The 13,788-nt window shown below is 42.7% G+C and overlaps 1 protein-coding gene across 15 annotated transcripts in view; it reads left to right on the top strand.

Moving 5' to 3' along the window:
• The window catches only part of UBN2 (ubinuclein 2), a 111,529-nt gene that overhangs the window by 84,161 nt on the left and 13,580 nt on the right, over nucleotides 1-13,788 (top strand). The window lies entirely within an intron of this gene.

Raw genomic sequence — 13,788 nt, 5'->3', positions numbered from 1 at the left:
TCTCTCAAAGTTCATCTAGCACCAATATCTGTGCATCTTGCACCAGTTCAGTCACCCCAGAGTGTTTTCTCTCACCCCAGAGTGTCTAGAGTCTTCAAGAGCCTTCTCCATGCCTGCCCTCCAGTTAGAGACCCGTTCCTACCTGGAACCTCAGTGTGATCCTCTTGTAGCTCATGGAGCCTCCCTCCAAACCTCTATCAGAATGTTCAGTGTACCACCTTACCATCAAGATGGTCTTTCTAGTCACCATTATGTGAACACAGGGTCAGCAATATTCAAGCCCTTATGGCTGGACTGCCGTGTATGTCATATCACCACCATTTCCCTATGAAGAGAACAAACCCCAAGTTCATTCCCAAGTTTGAAGATTTCACCTGAATCAGACTTTCAATCACCTTACCAGACTTCTTTTGAAAACTTCACTCCTCTCCAGGAGAAAAAGTCCATATCCTGGACACTTCCAGAGCCCTTCTCTACTATCTAGACAGGACTGAGCCCTTAGCTCACCTCCTTGTCTTTGTGGCCATATCAGGTATATCAGATGGCTCAATTGATCTCTTCTCAGCTACTTTCCAAGTTGATTACACAGTGTACTTCCACCTGTTACCAGCGCGCGCGCGCGCTCTCTCTCTCTCTCTCTGAATGTCAAGGCTCACTCCACCAGGGCATAGGGGACCTCATCAGTCTGCTTCAGAAATGTGCCAGTTTCACAGATTTGTAAGGCAGCTATGTGATGTAACACACCGGCCTTCATTAAACATTATGCACTTGAAATGGCAGCTAGGGCAGATGCCAAGTTCAGAAGACCCAGAATGTCTAGCTTTAAATCTTTATTTGATTAACACAACTGATAGTCCTCTTAGCCATGCGGAGGAGAATACTGCTTTCCAGGCCACCTACAATGGGATCTACACTGACACATACTTGAAGAGGAAAATATTGTTATTCAGCCTACATAACTGGTTCTTTGAGGTGGTGAAGTCAGTGTGGATTCCACAATTAGCCCTCCATCCCCGCTTTTCTGAGTCCTCAGCTGCACAGGCTTTGAATTGTGAGAGAACCGAAGGAGGATTTCAGCCATCCTCCTCTTTTATGCACTTGTGCAGGAGTATGAGAAGACTCCGGGCATCTGCACAGCCCCAGCAGATGCTACTAATGAAAGGAATTCAGTCTCATGTATGAGAGGCACATGTGCAACTACAATGGGATCCACGCTGACTACAACATCTCAAAGAACTACAGTTTCTATAGTGTAAATAACATATTTATCTCGACCCCAAAGGACTGATTTAGACACATGATCTGCCTGTCGTGTGACTTTGCTCACCTCCCCAGGTGGAAAAGATTAGTAAAGTTTCACAGTTGGGGCTGGTTCCGTCTCCCTTAAAATACCACTTATCCTGCTATGGGCAGCATGAGACTGTAAATACATGTCACTCAGATTGTCCACCATAATAGTTCAGCTTTCTTTCCAACACAGTATAGATAATGCTTACGGAGCCAGTCAAGTGTTCTCTAGTGTGATTTTGGTGGTCTGTAGGAAACCACAACTAGTACCCCATCTTGTGCTTTAGCTTTTAGGATATTGATCTGTAAGCATTCCAGATCATTTTCTTCTGAGTTGTCAGTGACTCAAAAACAGTTAAGGCCATTTTTGACCCCCTCCCCTTTTGCCCAGTCAATGCTCCATAAATAGTTTATAACCATTGATTTTTAATATTCAATTATGTGAATTTTACCACCAGGTTTGAGCAATATCAACTAGGCTGAACTTATGCTCATAAATGTTAAATTCTGATTTCTCTTATTACCAGATTCCTAGCATTGGTAAACATATGCAATTAAATAATTTTCTATCTTCATGTCCATGGGCAGGGGAGGGGCCTGGCTCAGTGCTCAAGTAGCACCCAACCATTCCCGGTATGGTTTGTGTTGTTGCTCCTGTGTGATGGCAGCATGGACCCAGCTCTCTAGAATGGTTCTTAAGTTATGTTTTAGTGTGCTATCAAATTTTTTCTGAGTGTAAGTGACAGAAGGGAAATGGTCATTTTTAATAGCTCACATCAGTTAAAACTGAATGAATTTTGTGAGACAAAGAAAATAGACTTTTCTATCACAAGGGCTTTCTCCCTGCCAAATTTGTAAAGGCCTGATGCAAACAATGGAGGTGTTAGAACTTATTTTAAAAGTTGAAAGTTTTATAATGTAAAGCCAGGTAACCTAATACAGGGGTCGCTACTAGCTCCTCTTTTAATGAATATCCCGTTTAAGAAAATGTCATGTAGCTGTTTGAAAAATAGTACCAACAAAAAACCAATTGCTTGCGCTCTCTGACTCAGTAGAAGCAATTAACTAACACTTATTAGTTGCATTAAACCCTGGTTGAGAATTGTAGGATTGGATTATATGTATGAGCACATTTTTTTGCTCTGTTGGAATTGCTGTTAATACATAAAGAAGCAAACAAATTAGTTAATTTCCAAGTCAAGTAAAAATATGGGAAAGGAGGACAAAAATAAGGGACATTTATTTTCAGCATTCTAAGAGAGTTGGTACCACTTACAATGGAAAATTAAAATGTAAAGTGTTCAGTGTGTGTTTTCAGAATGATAAATTCCAGAATAAAAATAAAAAACTATTGAAAGGCTTGTGGAAAAAGTAGCATGCCATACAAGATTGAATTAGTGGTCCATGTATAGAGCCCTGTGCGGATACACAATTTATATCCACAGAGTTGTGGGGCTTTAGTGACAATGAGAGAGACCAGGAGGGCCATGGCCGGCAACCGGGCCAGGAACTGCAGAGGCGAAAGCAGCAGCATGTCAGGCCACTGCTTACAGGAGCAAGCACCCAGCCCAGACAGCTCCTCCAGCGTGGCTGTGCTGCCCTCAGCCCTGGCGACTGGAGTGGGCACCAGGCTCACTGACAGCTGATCCTGGTCATGCTGGTATGTGCAAGAGGCTCTCACACTCCCGGACAGGAGTCCTGTCCACACTAGTATTGATCTTTGGAGCACCTTACTGATTAAACATTGGCCATTGCAAAGAGTGAGAGTTTATTCTTACTGTTCATATTTGTTTCTTAGGCCTTCCCTACATTGAGTTTCTCCAATTTAACTTTAACAAAGGTGTGATTTTAAACAGTTTTAAACAGATGCAGCTTTTAATATAGATTAAGATTTAGCCAGTTTCTAACGCCTGGGAGTACTTTTACTATTAAGTAGCCACAGCGTAAAAGCTTTTTTGAAATTCCAAAGGCTTTTTAAATTCCAAATGAACAGTCAACTGGTTTTCTTTTATTCACTGTTTTCGCCACACACATGAAGAATTTCTGTAGAGTGGGAAGGCATGACATCTTTAAGGAAGCTGTGCTTGCCTGTTCCTTCATAGATGAATTTGATAAGTGTTTAATAATTCTCTTTTAAATTATTTTTCCAACCAAGTTGCCTGGTACCGAAGTAAGGCTCACTATTCTGTAACTTTTAGGATGATATCTAATATCTTTTTCTTAATTATAGGTGCAACATTTACTATCTTCCATTCCTCAGGTACAGTTGCTCATTTGGATGAGATTGCATATTTTTGTTAACCACGTAGCCACTTCATTCTGACGTTCTTTCAAAATTGGTGGATATACACAATCTGATCCTGTAGACTTCTTGTTTAATTTATCAGTGTATTCTGGTGTCTCCTCTTTTGATACTTCAATCTCTGACAGTGCTTCATCTTTATTACTGGGAATGGGGGAGGCATCTCCCAAACATCCTCCATGCTGAGAACCGGAGAGAAATCATTTCGCTTTTCTACAATGTCGTCATCTTCTCTAATTAATAAGAAACCTAGATGGTAGATTTTTAAATAGATGTATGTCTTTTCTTCTTCTCCCTTGTCAGATGGGAATACCTACATCACACTGTCTGGGTTCTGGAAACTTCTTCCTTAAACCCTTCATATCCCCCTGCCCTTTTATTGCTTTATATCTATTTATATCCGAGGAATGGAAGGCCTTTCGTATGAAAGGAGACTTGAGGAGCTCGGTTTGTTTTCCTTAACCAAAAGAAGGATAAGAGGAGATATGATTACACTCTTTAAATATATCAGAGGGATAAATACCAGGGAAGGAGAGGAATTATTTCAGCTCAGTGCTAATGTGGACACGAGGACAAATGGATATAAACTGTCAGTCAGGAAATTCAGGCTTGAAATTAGACGAAGGTTTCTAACCATCAGGGGAGTGCAATACTGGAACAGCCTACCAAGGGAAACAGTGGGGGCGAAGGACCTCCATGACTTTAAGATTAAGCTAGATAAGTTTATGGAGGGGATGGTATGATAGGATAACGGGCTTAGTCAATAGGTCAATTAAGTGCCACACTGGTAAATAGTACAATGGGTCAATGGTATGATATAACCTTTTCCAGAGGGTTTGGCTGGAGAGTCTTGCCCGCATGCTCGGGGTTCAGCTGACCGCCATATTTGGGGTCGGGAAGGAATTTTCCTCCAGGGAAGATTGGCAATGGCCCTGGAGGTTTTTCGCCTTCCTCCGAAGCATGGGGCAGGGGTCGCTTGCTAAGGCGTGGGTGGATCGGCTTATGTGGCCTGCATCTTGCAGGAGGTCAGACTAGATGATCATAATGGTCCCTTCTGATCTTGAATTCTATGATTCTATGATTTACATTCACAACAACATTTTGGTCTTGTAGAACTCTATTTGATTGCAGGAATTGCTGTTGGGTGGTGTGAGGCATTGTCCTCTATCCCCACCCCACTCACAGATCCTTTTGGTCCATGGAAATCCTAATTTAATAAAGGTGATTGTGTGTTTGAGGTGTGTATTACTTATAAGACTTTTAAGCCCTATTGCAGACTCCCCAGGATAATGTTTTCCACATCAAACACACTCTGGCCCTTACCTTTGGGTCTGTCCAAGGAGCACTCTGTGAAAATCAGAGTAGGGACAAGGGTAGCTTTGTCCTCCCCGCCCTGACCGTCGGGCACCAGTCCAGTCCCCAACATACACGCTCTAATTTACTCCAGCAGCCAGTGGCCCTCAACAACCATAATCGTGTTGTCAGCTTTCACAATTGTATCGCAAATCTCACAGTATTAGGTATTTTACTTAAAGCTCCAGATTTTTTAAGCCAATCTCATAATTTGAATCATAGGCATAATGGAACACTGGCCATTCCCCTGTCACAGTGTCCAGAAGAAAAATAGTGGCTCTATGCAAAGTGAGATTCCCCCTACGTTGGGGTGATGGGCCAACCTGTGGCTGGTTAACCTATCTTTAAGAGCTGTTTTGCGCTGCCAGAGAGGCACAGAGTATCTCTAATGCACCAGAAGTGGAGAATCATGCCCACTGTATCCAAAATAAAGGATGATGTTTTATTTCCAAAGGTTTGTAGGGAGGAGGAAATGAAACCAAAGCCTGCATTCTTTGAGTGATGGTCCCTATTATGTATCCCAATTTTTGGTGCGCATGCATGCCATGCGCCGGAGACCATAGGTTTTCGTAGCAGTGTCCATTGACCTGTTCATGTGTAACCTTGTGCTCACAGCCAAGGTTATGATAAGCCATACGGGTTGACGCCTCTCCAGTTCCCTCTTACTGGCACATGGCTGGAGTTAGAACCTCTGTTCCTCTGCAATCTTAGTGTTTACACTGAGAGCTTTTAATCTACCTTCTATATAGTTCTTCTTTGTTGGTTTTTTTTGTAGTGTAGATAGTTTTACATAATTCTGATAGTTACTTAGTGATAGTTTTCCCTGGTTGGAGTCTGACCTTGACCACCACCACCTCCTCCCGTGGACTATGCCTTCCAATCCTGGGTTTAAGAACTGTTTCCTGCCCTTGCTCATTCTCCATGAATGACTAGCACCAGCACTGTCTCTACTGCCTCAGGGAAGCCCATATCGCTGTTTGCTTTTCCCGCCGCAGAGCTGGGAGGTGTGACAATTTCACCTCAGAAAGCACCTCAGGGAGGAAGCTACAGCAGACGGCTGTGGACACTGCCGTGTGTTGTACTGTACTACAAGCTGCGTTTCCTCCTGCATCCATGTATCCACCTCCACACTGATTACTGCTCACTGCTCTCCCATGATTGGAATACATACAAGGACCATCAGTTGAAGAAGAGGCGGTTACTTAGCTGAAACTGGAGGTTCGAGATGTGTGGTCCCTATTTGTATTCCAATAACTGCCCTCCATCCCCTCTGCTGTGGACTAACGTTATCAGCGGTAAAAGGGTCGCTGGAGGGGCATCAATCCGCACAGCCTGTTATAACCTTGGCTGGGAGCACAAGGAGACACATGACATGTGTGGGTCAACAGACACTGCTACAAAAACCCTCTGGCGTATAGCCTGCACGTACATCCATGATTGGAATACGAATAGGGACCACACATAAAAAGTTCTCGAAGAACTTCCAGTTACAGGTAAGTAACCTCCTCTTATTCATTAACTCATCCAGCCAGCATGAACTTGCAGCACTTACAAACTAGCCAGCAAGCCAACTGTTCAAGTCTGCTTTGAAAGTGTGAACAAAGAAATCCTTTTAAATGAACTGCCGTTGTGTACCCATGGTATTGATCAGAGAGCTTTGAGAAAGTTTGTTGTGTTTTAACGTCCCATCCGTAGAACCTAAAGCAGCAGTTTATTTGAAATTTTTTAAGATGCACTAAGATCCTTCTCCCAGTTTTCAAAATAGCTTTATTCTTTCTGCTTAGTCACCCTCTTGCAAGCTTGAAACTGACATTTTCCCATATTGTTCTCAGTGATTTATTCTGATGTATGCATTCTGGTTGTAGTGTAACACTGGGAGTGCTGGGGCTGTATGGGTTTTTTTGCTTAGTTTTACCGTATGGCTTTTACCGCTTCCATCTGATGCTGTAATCTCCTCAGATGTAAACCAAAGTGGTCGTACCTGATCAGAACTTGCGATAGAAACTTCCAAAGAGGAGACCCAGCAACTCATTTTTGGGAGACTGTGTGATCTAGTGGATAAAACACTTAAACTGGGATATGGAAGACCTGTGTTCCATTTCCAGTAGCTTCCTGGGTAGGCCTGATACCTCCTTTTGTAAATTGCTTTGAGATCTACAGATGAAAAGCATTTATATGGGAGCAAAATGCAGTTACTAATTTTTATTAAAGAATACCCAGGCTTCTGTAAATAAAAGGTATTCATGATTTAGTGAATGGTATTCTTCCCACTGAGCTGTTACTGTACCAATAGCACAGTATCCTGTTGTGAGGTGCTGGGTTTCTGTCAAAATGTCATCTTTAGAATGAGATGTAAAATAGAACACTTGACCTCACTCATCGCCGTTAAAGATTCCATGCTACTTTTGGAAGTGTAGGAACAATAGCTCTGGTTATTTGGCCAAATTCCAATTAGGGTAATTATATTCTGCCTACCTAAACCAAAAATTAGTCCTACAGTTACACCTAGAAAGATTCTTTACTTTCTGTTAAACAACTGCAGCATTTTACAACATATGACTTGTGGGGATGGGTATATATGCTATCTGTCAAGCAGCGATACACTTTTTAAAACATGCTGTTTATTGCACCATATACAACATCATATAACTCCAACTAATCAAAGCATGTATTATGTATGTGTACAGGATGTACACAAAGTATTAAAGGCTTCAGTTCTCTGATACATGCACTTATGTTAAAGTACAATGCAAGTAAAAATACACATAATCTACTGAAATGCACATGAAGCAGACAGGAGCTTGATTATTAAGGTTTTCTCTACAGATCTACAGAAAGTAAACTGACACTCCATTTATCTGTCTCAGAAGGTTAAGGAGCTGATTGAGTTGACTGTTAGAATATGAACCTGTGGTTCCTGGAAGAATAGGTATTTCATACTTGATGCTTTCTCCATTAAGCTATTACCTGCTGAAGGCTGGAAGTTTTATTTCTGTGGAATGTCTTTTCCAATTAATGGAACATCCAGCCACATTGCATAACTACATTGGCTTGATTTTTTTACCCTAAAATGTAAAATTGTAAATTATGACCATTTGAATGTCAGCATAGTTACTGCAACCTTCTCTCCAGCTTGTCAGTCTTGGATATCTTCCTGTTCCAGTTAATCTAAAATGCAGTTTCCTTTTCCTGACCCTCTCTTGCGTCTCAGATTTCTGCATTTTCCTGCTATAGTTCCTGCTATTTTCCTGTATGAAGTTCAAGCGTCTCTTCACCTTTATGGTTTCAATAATTTCACCCTGGTCATTTTTTTTTGCCTTCATCTCCTTCCACTACCTTCTTTGCTGCTTTCTGCACCACCTGATAGGTCTGAAATACCCTTCCCATTAATAAACAATAATTTCCCCTCAACTTCTGTATGAAGAAAGTACTAAAGCCAAAATATATTGTATGAAACATTTGAGCTTCGTAGCCAAGCCTTAACTGTGTCTCCTCCCCTGTCTTGTTTTCACTTGTGCCTTTAGTTGATGAGCCCTTTGGGTAGAGGCATGTTATGTTTGGCAGTGACTCATTTACAGCAATATTTAAAGGATGAACACAACTAGGTTTCAGAATAATAATGTGGATCACATTTTGCTGTGGTGGTGGTTCAATTTGTCTGTAGATTCAGGACAGCATTGCCGTTCACATTGGGAAGGTTTTCTTCACAATGAGGGAAGCTAGTAACTTGTTTTAAATGGAAGTTTATATTTTATAATTCCCACACACCCCAAAAAAAGAACCAAAAAAACACCCAGCAATGAGTGATACCGTTGACAGTGGTTCATGTGTAGTAAGATGAGGTCCTGAAACATAAATTCTTACCAGAGGCCCAGTATGAGGCCTAAGGCCTGAACTAAAGCAATGGTCAAGATTTTGCTACATAAAGCAAAGTTAAGCTGTGAGCCAGAGGCAGGCCCTGCTCACAGAAGCTGGCAAGGAAAGGGCTGATGCTGGAAAAAGAGATATACCTAAAAGGTACTGGACACCAGATATCAGAACGTTCGCATACTTGTACATTCCACACAGATAACAAGGAACAAGCTCACCCATCCCAATGACAGGGTAATATGATAGTTGTTTTGTTCGAACCAATGTGTACAAGGTGAGAGGCGGCACCTTACTTTGTAGTGTGGTTGTACCTTGCTATGTAGAGGGGTTGCATCTCAATACGTCAGGAGTGATGTGTAACTTGTTTGTACCTGTGTATAAGAATGCACCCCTGAGTGGATATCTTTGTCTGGCCTAGGGGGCAGTGGAAGGTCCCGCCACTGACTGAGCCAGTCCATTGTCAGGGAGCACATATGTACTAGCTAGCAGCACCTTGTATATCTAATCCGGGGAGCTGGAGACTGTTTCTCTCTTCGACAATAAACCTGGCCCGGGTGCCTTCGTACCTTACTAGAGTCTGTGGTCCTTGGGGGTTCTCTTGGGGTCTGCTGTGTCAGCTATCTGCGCAGAGCCGGGGCAGCACACAGAGAGAACACACACGCAGCGGACTGATAGCAACGTTGAAGAGAGCAGAGCACCACATCGGTAGCGTCTGACGACATCATGCACCTTCATACCTTATGGGTGTGATTGTTCTGATTATTTTAACTTCTCCAGATAAAGTATGGAGGCTTTGTCTCCTTTGTCCACCGAGCTCTTGTTGAGAATATCAAAGTTTTCTTGTATGACCAATCTGAGATCAAGTGGGGAAAAAAGCAATGTAATTGTCTTGAATTCTGTCCTTAGTGGTCCATGTTACATACACAATCCTGTACTGATCCATCGGATCAGACAAGGTGTTTGATTGACAAAGGTAATAAGTAACTTAGACTTCTGAACGGTATTTGACTTGATATCACATGACATTCTGATTTTAAAAAAATTAGCACTATACAAAATCAATCCCATACATATTTAGTGGATTAATAACATGTTAACTGGTGGCTCTCAAAGGAATTGAAAATGGGGAATTGGAGTCCAATAGCAATAATTCTAGTGGAGTCCCATAGGAATCTGTTTTGGTCCAATACTATGCACAAGAACGTAAGAATGGTCATACTGGGTCAGATTAGTGGTACATATAGCCCAGTGGACAGTGCCAGGTGCTTCAGAGGGAGTGAACAGGACAGGGCAATATTAGTGATCCATCCCATTGTCTAGTCCTAGCTTCTAGCAGCCAGAGGTTTAGGGACACCCAGAGAATGGGGTTGTGTCCCTGACCATCTTGGCTAGAAGCCATTGATGGCCCTATCCTCCATAAGCTTACATAATCATGTGTTTTGTTTTGTTTTTAACCCAGTTTTACTTTTGGCTTTCACAACATCCCCTGTCAGAGTTCCACAGGTTGACTTGTGTTGTGTGAAGAAGTACTTCATTAGGTTTGTTTTAAATCTGCCACTTATTAATTTCATTGGGTGATGTAAGGGGTAAATAACACTTTCTCCACACAATTCATGATTTTATAGATCTCTATCATATTCCCCTTCAGTTATCTCTTTTTCCAAACTGACCAGTCCCCCAGTCTTTTTAATCTTGACTTACATGGAAGCTGTTCCATACTCCTAATCATTTTTGTTGTCCTTTTCTGTATTTTTTCCAATTCTAATATATCTTTTTTTTAGGATGGGATGACCAGAACTGCACAGAGTATTCAAGGAGTTTGCATACCAAGGATTTATATAATAGCATTGATATTTTCTGTCTTATTATCTGTTCCTTTCCTAATGGTTCCTAACGTTCTGTTAACGTTTTTGACTGTCGCTGTATATTGAGCAGATGTTTTCAAAGAACTAGCCACAATGACTCCAAGATCTTTCTTGAGTGTTGACAACTAATTTAGATCCCATCATGTTGTATGTTTAGTTGGAATTGTTTTCCAGTGTGCATTATTTTGCATCTATCAGCATTGAATTTCATCTGCCATGTTTTTGCCCAGTCACCCAGTTTTGTGAGATCCCTTTGTAACTCTTTGCAGTCTGCTTTGGATTTAACTATCTTGAGTAAGTTTTCAATATCTTTATCAGTGATCTGGAAGAAAACTTCATTGTTGGTAAAGTTTGTAAATGACACTAAAATCAGTGGAGCAGTAAATAATGGGGACAGGTTAGTTCTTTAGAGCAATGTGGATTGCATGGTAAGCTGGGCTCACTCAAACATGTGTTTGCAGCTAAATCCATGCAGGAACAAAGAATATAGGTCACACTTACAGGATGGGAAAATGTATTTTGGGCAACTGTGACTTCAGGGTCATGATGGATAACCAACTGAATGTGAGCTCACAATGCAATGCAGCTACTTAGAAAGCAAAGGCAATCCTTGGCTGTATACGCAGGGGAATATTGAGTAGAGTAGGAAGAGATGTCTGGCATTAGTGAGACCATTACTGGAGTACTGTGTTCAGTTCCGTGTCCATGCTTCAAAAAAGGCAAATTGGAAATGATTCAGAAAAGAGCTACAAGAACAATTCAAGGTCTGGAAAATCTGTTTTATGGTGGGACATTAATGATCAGTCTATTTAGCTTATCCAAGAGACCGTTGGATCCGGATAACTTGATCACTGTCTAGCTATCTTCCTGGGGAGAAGATTTCTGTCAGTCATAGGCTTTTTAATCTAGCAGACAAGGCATAAAAAGATCAAATGGCTGGAAGCTGTAGCTCGACAAATTCAGATTTTAAGTGAGGCACAAAATTTTAAGTCAGAGTAATTAGCCATTGGTCAATTCTCTGTTGCTTGAAGTAACTAAATCAAGACAGAATATCATTCTGAAAGATGCTGTGGCCGAACCAGAAGTTATAGGTTTGATGCAGGAATCAGTCGGTGAAATGTTATGGCCTGTGTTGTGCAGGATGTCAGCACAGATCAAAAAATATGGTCTTTATGACCATAAAATCTATGACAATGGTGGTGTTGGCACCTAGCAGCCATGTTTGAAAAGTACTTTTTCTTCTTTGAGTTGTTGCTCAAGTCCCTTCCATTTTAGGTGTGTGTGCACCTTTGCTGGAAAGTTTTCTGTTAACGGTATCCATTCGGCCACTCTAGTGCCCTCTGGAGCTGCACGCTTATGCGCTGGTATAAGGGGTGCTGCTGGCCCAGCACCCTCGCAGTTTCTTCTTACCACCCGTGGTGGTCGTTGGAACAATCCTTCTTACTTCAGAAAGGCTTCTTCCTAGTGGTTTTCAGACTTTTTCTACATTTGTGGTTGTCATAGTGTAGTGTGTATAGTTTCAAGCAGTTTTAGTGTATATATTTAGCGTGAATAGTTAGTTCCTAGCGTAGAGGGACTTCTTAGCCCCAGGGGCTGGGCCTGCCCCAATCCCCAGGCTTCAAGCCTTGTGCCTCTTGTGGCAAGCCTATGTCCGTGAGTGACCTGCACTCTAGCTGCTTAAAGTGCCTGGGCAACACTCGCGTGAAGGACAGGTACCAGATCTGTTGGGACTTCAGATCCTACACCAAGAAAGAGGGGGACATCAGACTGAAGGCTATCCTCGTGGAAGCTGCCCTCAGACCTGTCTGAAAGCCAAGCTGCTCCGATTTGGTGCCGAGTACTTCGGCGTCAGTGTGAAGTGCTCCCCCAGCACTGAGGTCTTCCCGTCACCATTCTCCATCTCCAGTGCTGAGGAAGAAAAATAAGAAGCAGCACACTGAGAGGGCGCTTGTTGGTGCAGAAGAGAGGCAAGTGGCAAGAACAGAGTTTAGTGAGACCCATGCTGGGCCACTCTTCTACCCCCGGACCAACGCTGAGGGCATTGAGTCTGGTACAGGACCCTCCGTAGACACAAGGAAGCCACCATGGTGCTAACAGACTAATGGTACCATGGACCTCAGAGGCTTTTCAGGCGGCTAGGGACCTTCTCTCTCTTCTGGTTCCGCCAACCCCAGTGGGGCACCTACCAGCTCCAGTGTCTGGAAGCAGGAGGGAACAGGGTGTGTCAAACACCTTCCTGGCACTGGGTCCCCCAGCACTATCTAGGAGCAAGCCCTACCTGATCCCAGCCTCCCTATTTCTGGCATGTCACCAGTCCCCAGACCCCTGGCACCATATGGAGGCAGAAGTGGGTACCACGCCACCATTGTCGCCGAGAGAAGAATTCTCTTCGGAGTCCAAAGGGAACCTTATGTACTGCCGCAAGCCCACTATCTGTACACAGCCCACTCTCCACCAAGCTTCAGTGCCAATCATTCAAAGCTGAAGCTAGTCCAAAATAATGGCAGCCTGATTATTAAGTGGAGATAGCTTGTCCTACTGCTGCTTCATGAGCTGCTGTTGGTTTTGACCTTTTAAAGCTGTAAATGGCTTGGGTCTGAGTTACCAGAAGTCACCTCTTTCATTGTGCCTTGCAGCTGTAGGTAAGATCAGAGGCACTTGAGCTGGAACTCTCTCTGTATATGTCTTCAGTCTCGGAATGTTCTTCCCTGACCTTTACTCTGCCAGAGCCTGGATTTGTTTACTTTTGAATGTGCTGGAAAGCTCGTCTCCGTTTCTCAGACATTTCACAAGAAAACAGTTGGAAGAGATTAGTCATAAAGTTTAAGGTCAGAAGGGATCACCAGATGATCTAGCCTGACCTCCTATATATCACAGGCCACCAGCACTCACACACTAAAGCTAACAACCAAAATTAGACCAAGTATTACAGCCCACAGGAGACTGTGCCAGAGGCAGAGAATAGGAGGGACTGAGGTACACCAATGCCTAAGGCCTGTGCAATGGCAGGGAATTATCATATGACTTCTCTGTCTTTGCGGAACTGGTGATTATAATGAGCTGGACAGTTGCTGGTATTTAGATGGCAGGCTAATTAATGCATTTTGGAGG

The sequence above is a fragment of the Mauremys reevesii genome, linkage group 1, assembly GCF_016161935.1.
Source record: "Mauremys reevesii isolate NIE-2019 linkage group 1, ASM1616193v1, whole genome shotgun sequence".
Lineage (NCBI taxonomy): Eukaryota > Metazoa > Chordata > Testudines > Geoemydidae > Mauremys > Mauremys reevesii.
Note: the sequence above shows the minus strand (reverse complement) of the source record. Positions and strands in the feature narration are given on the sequence as shown.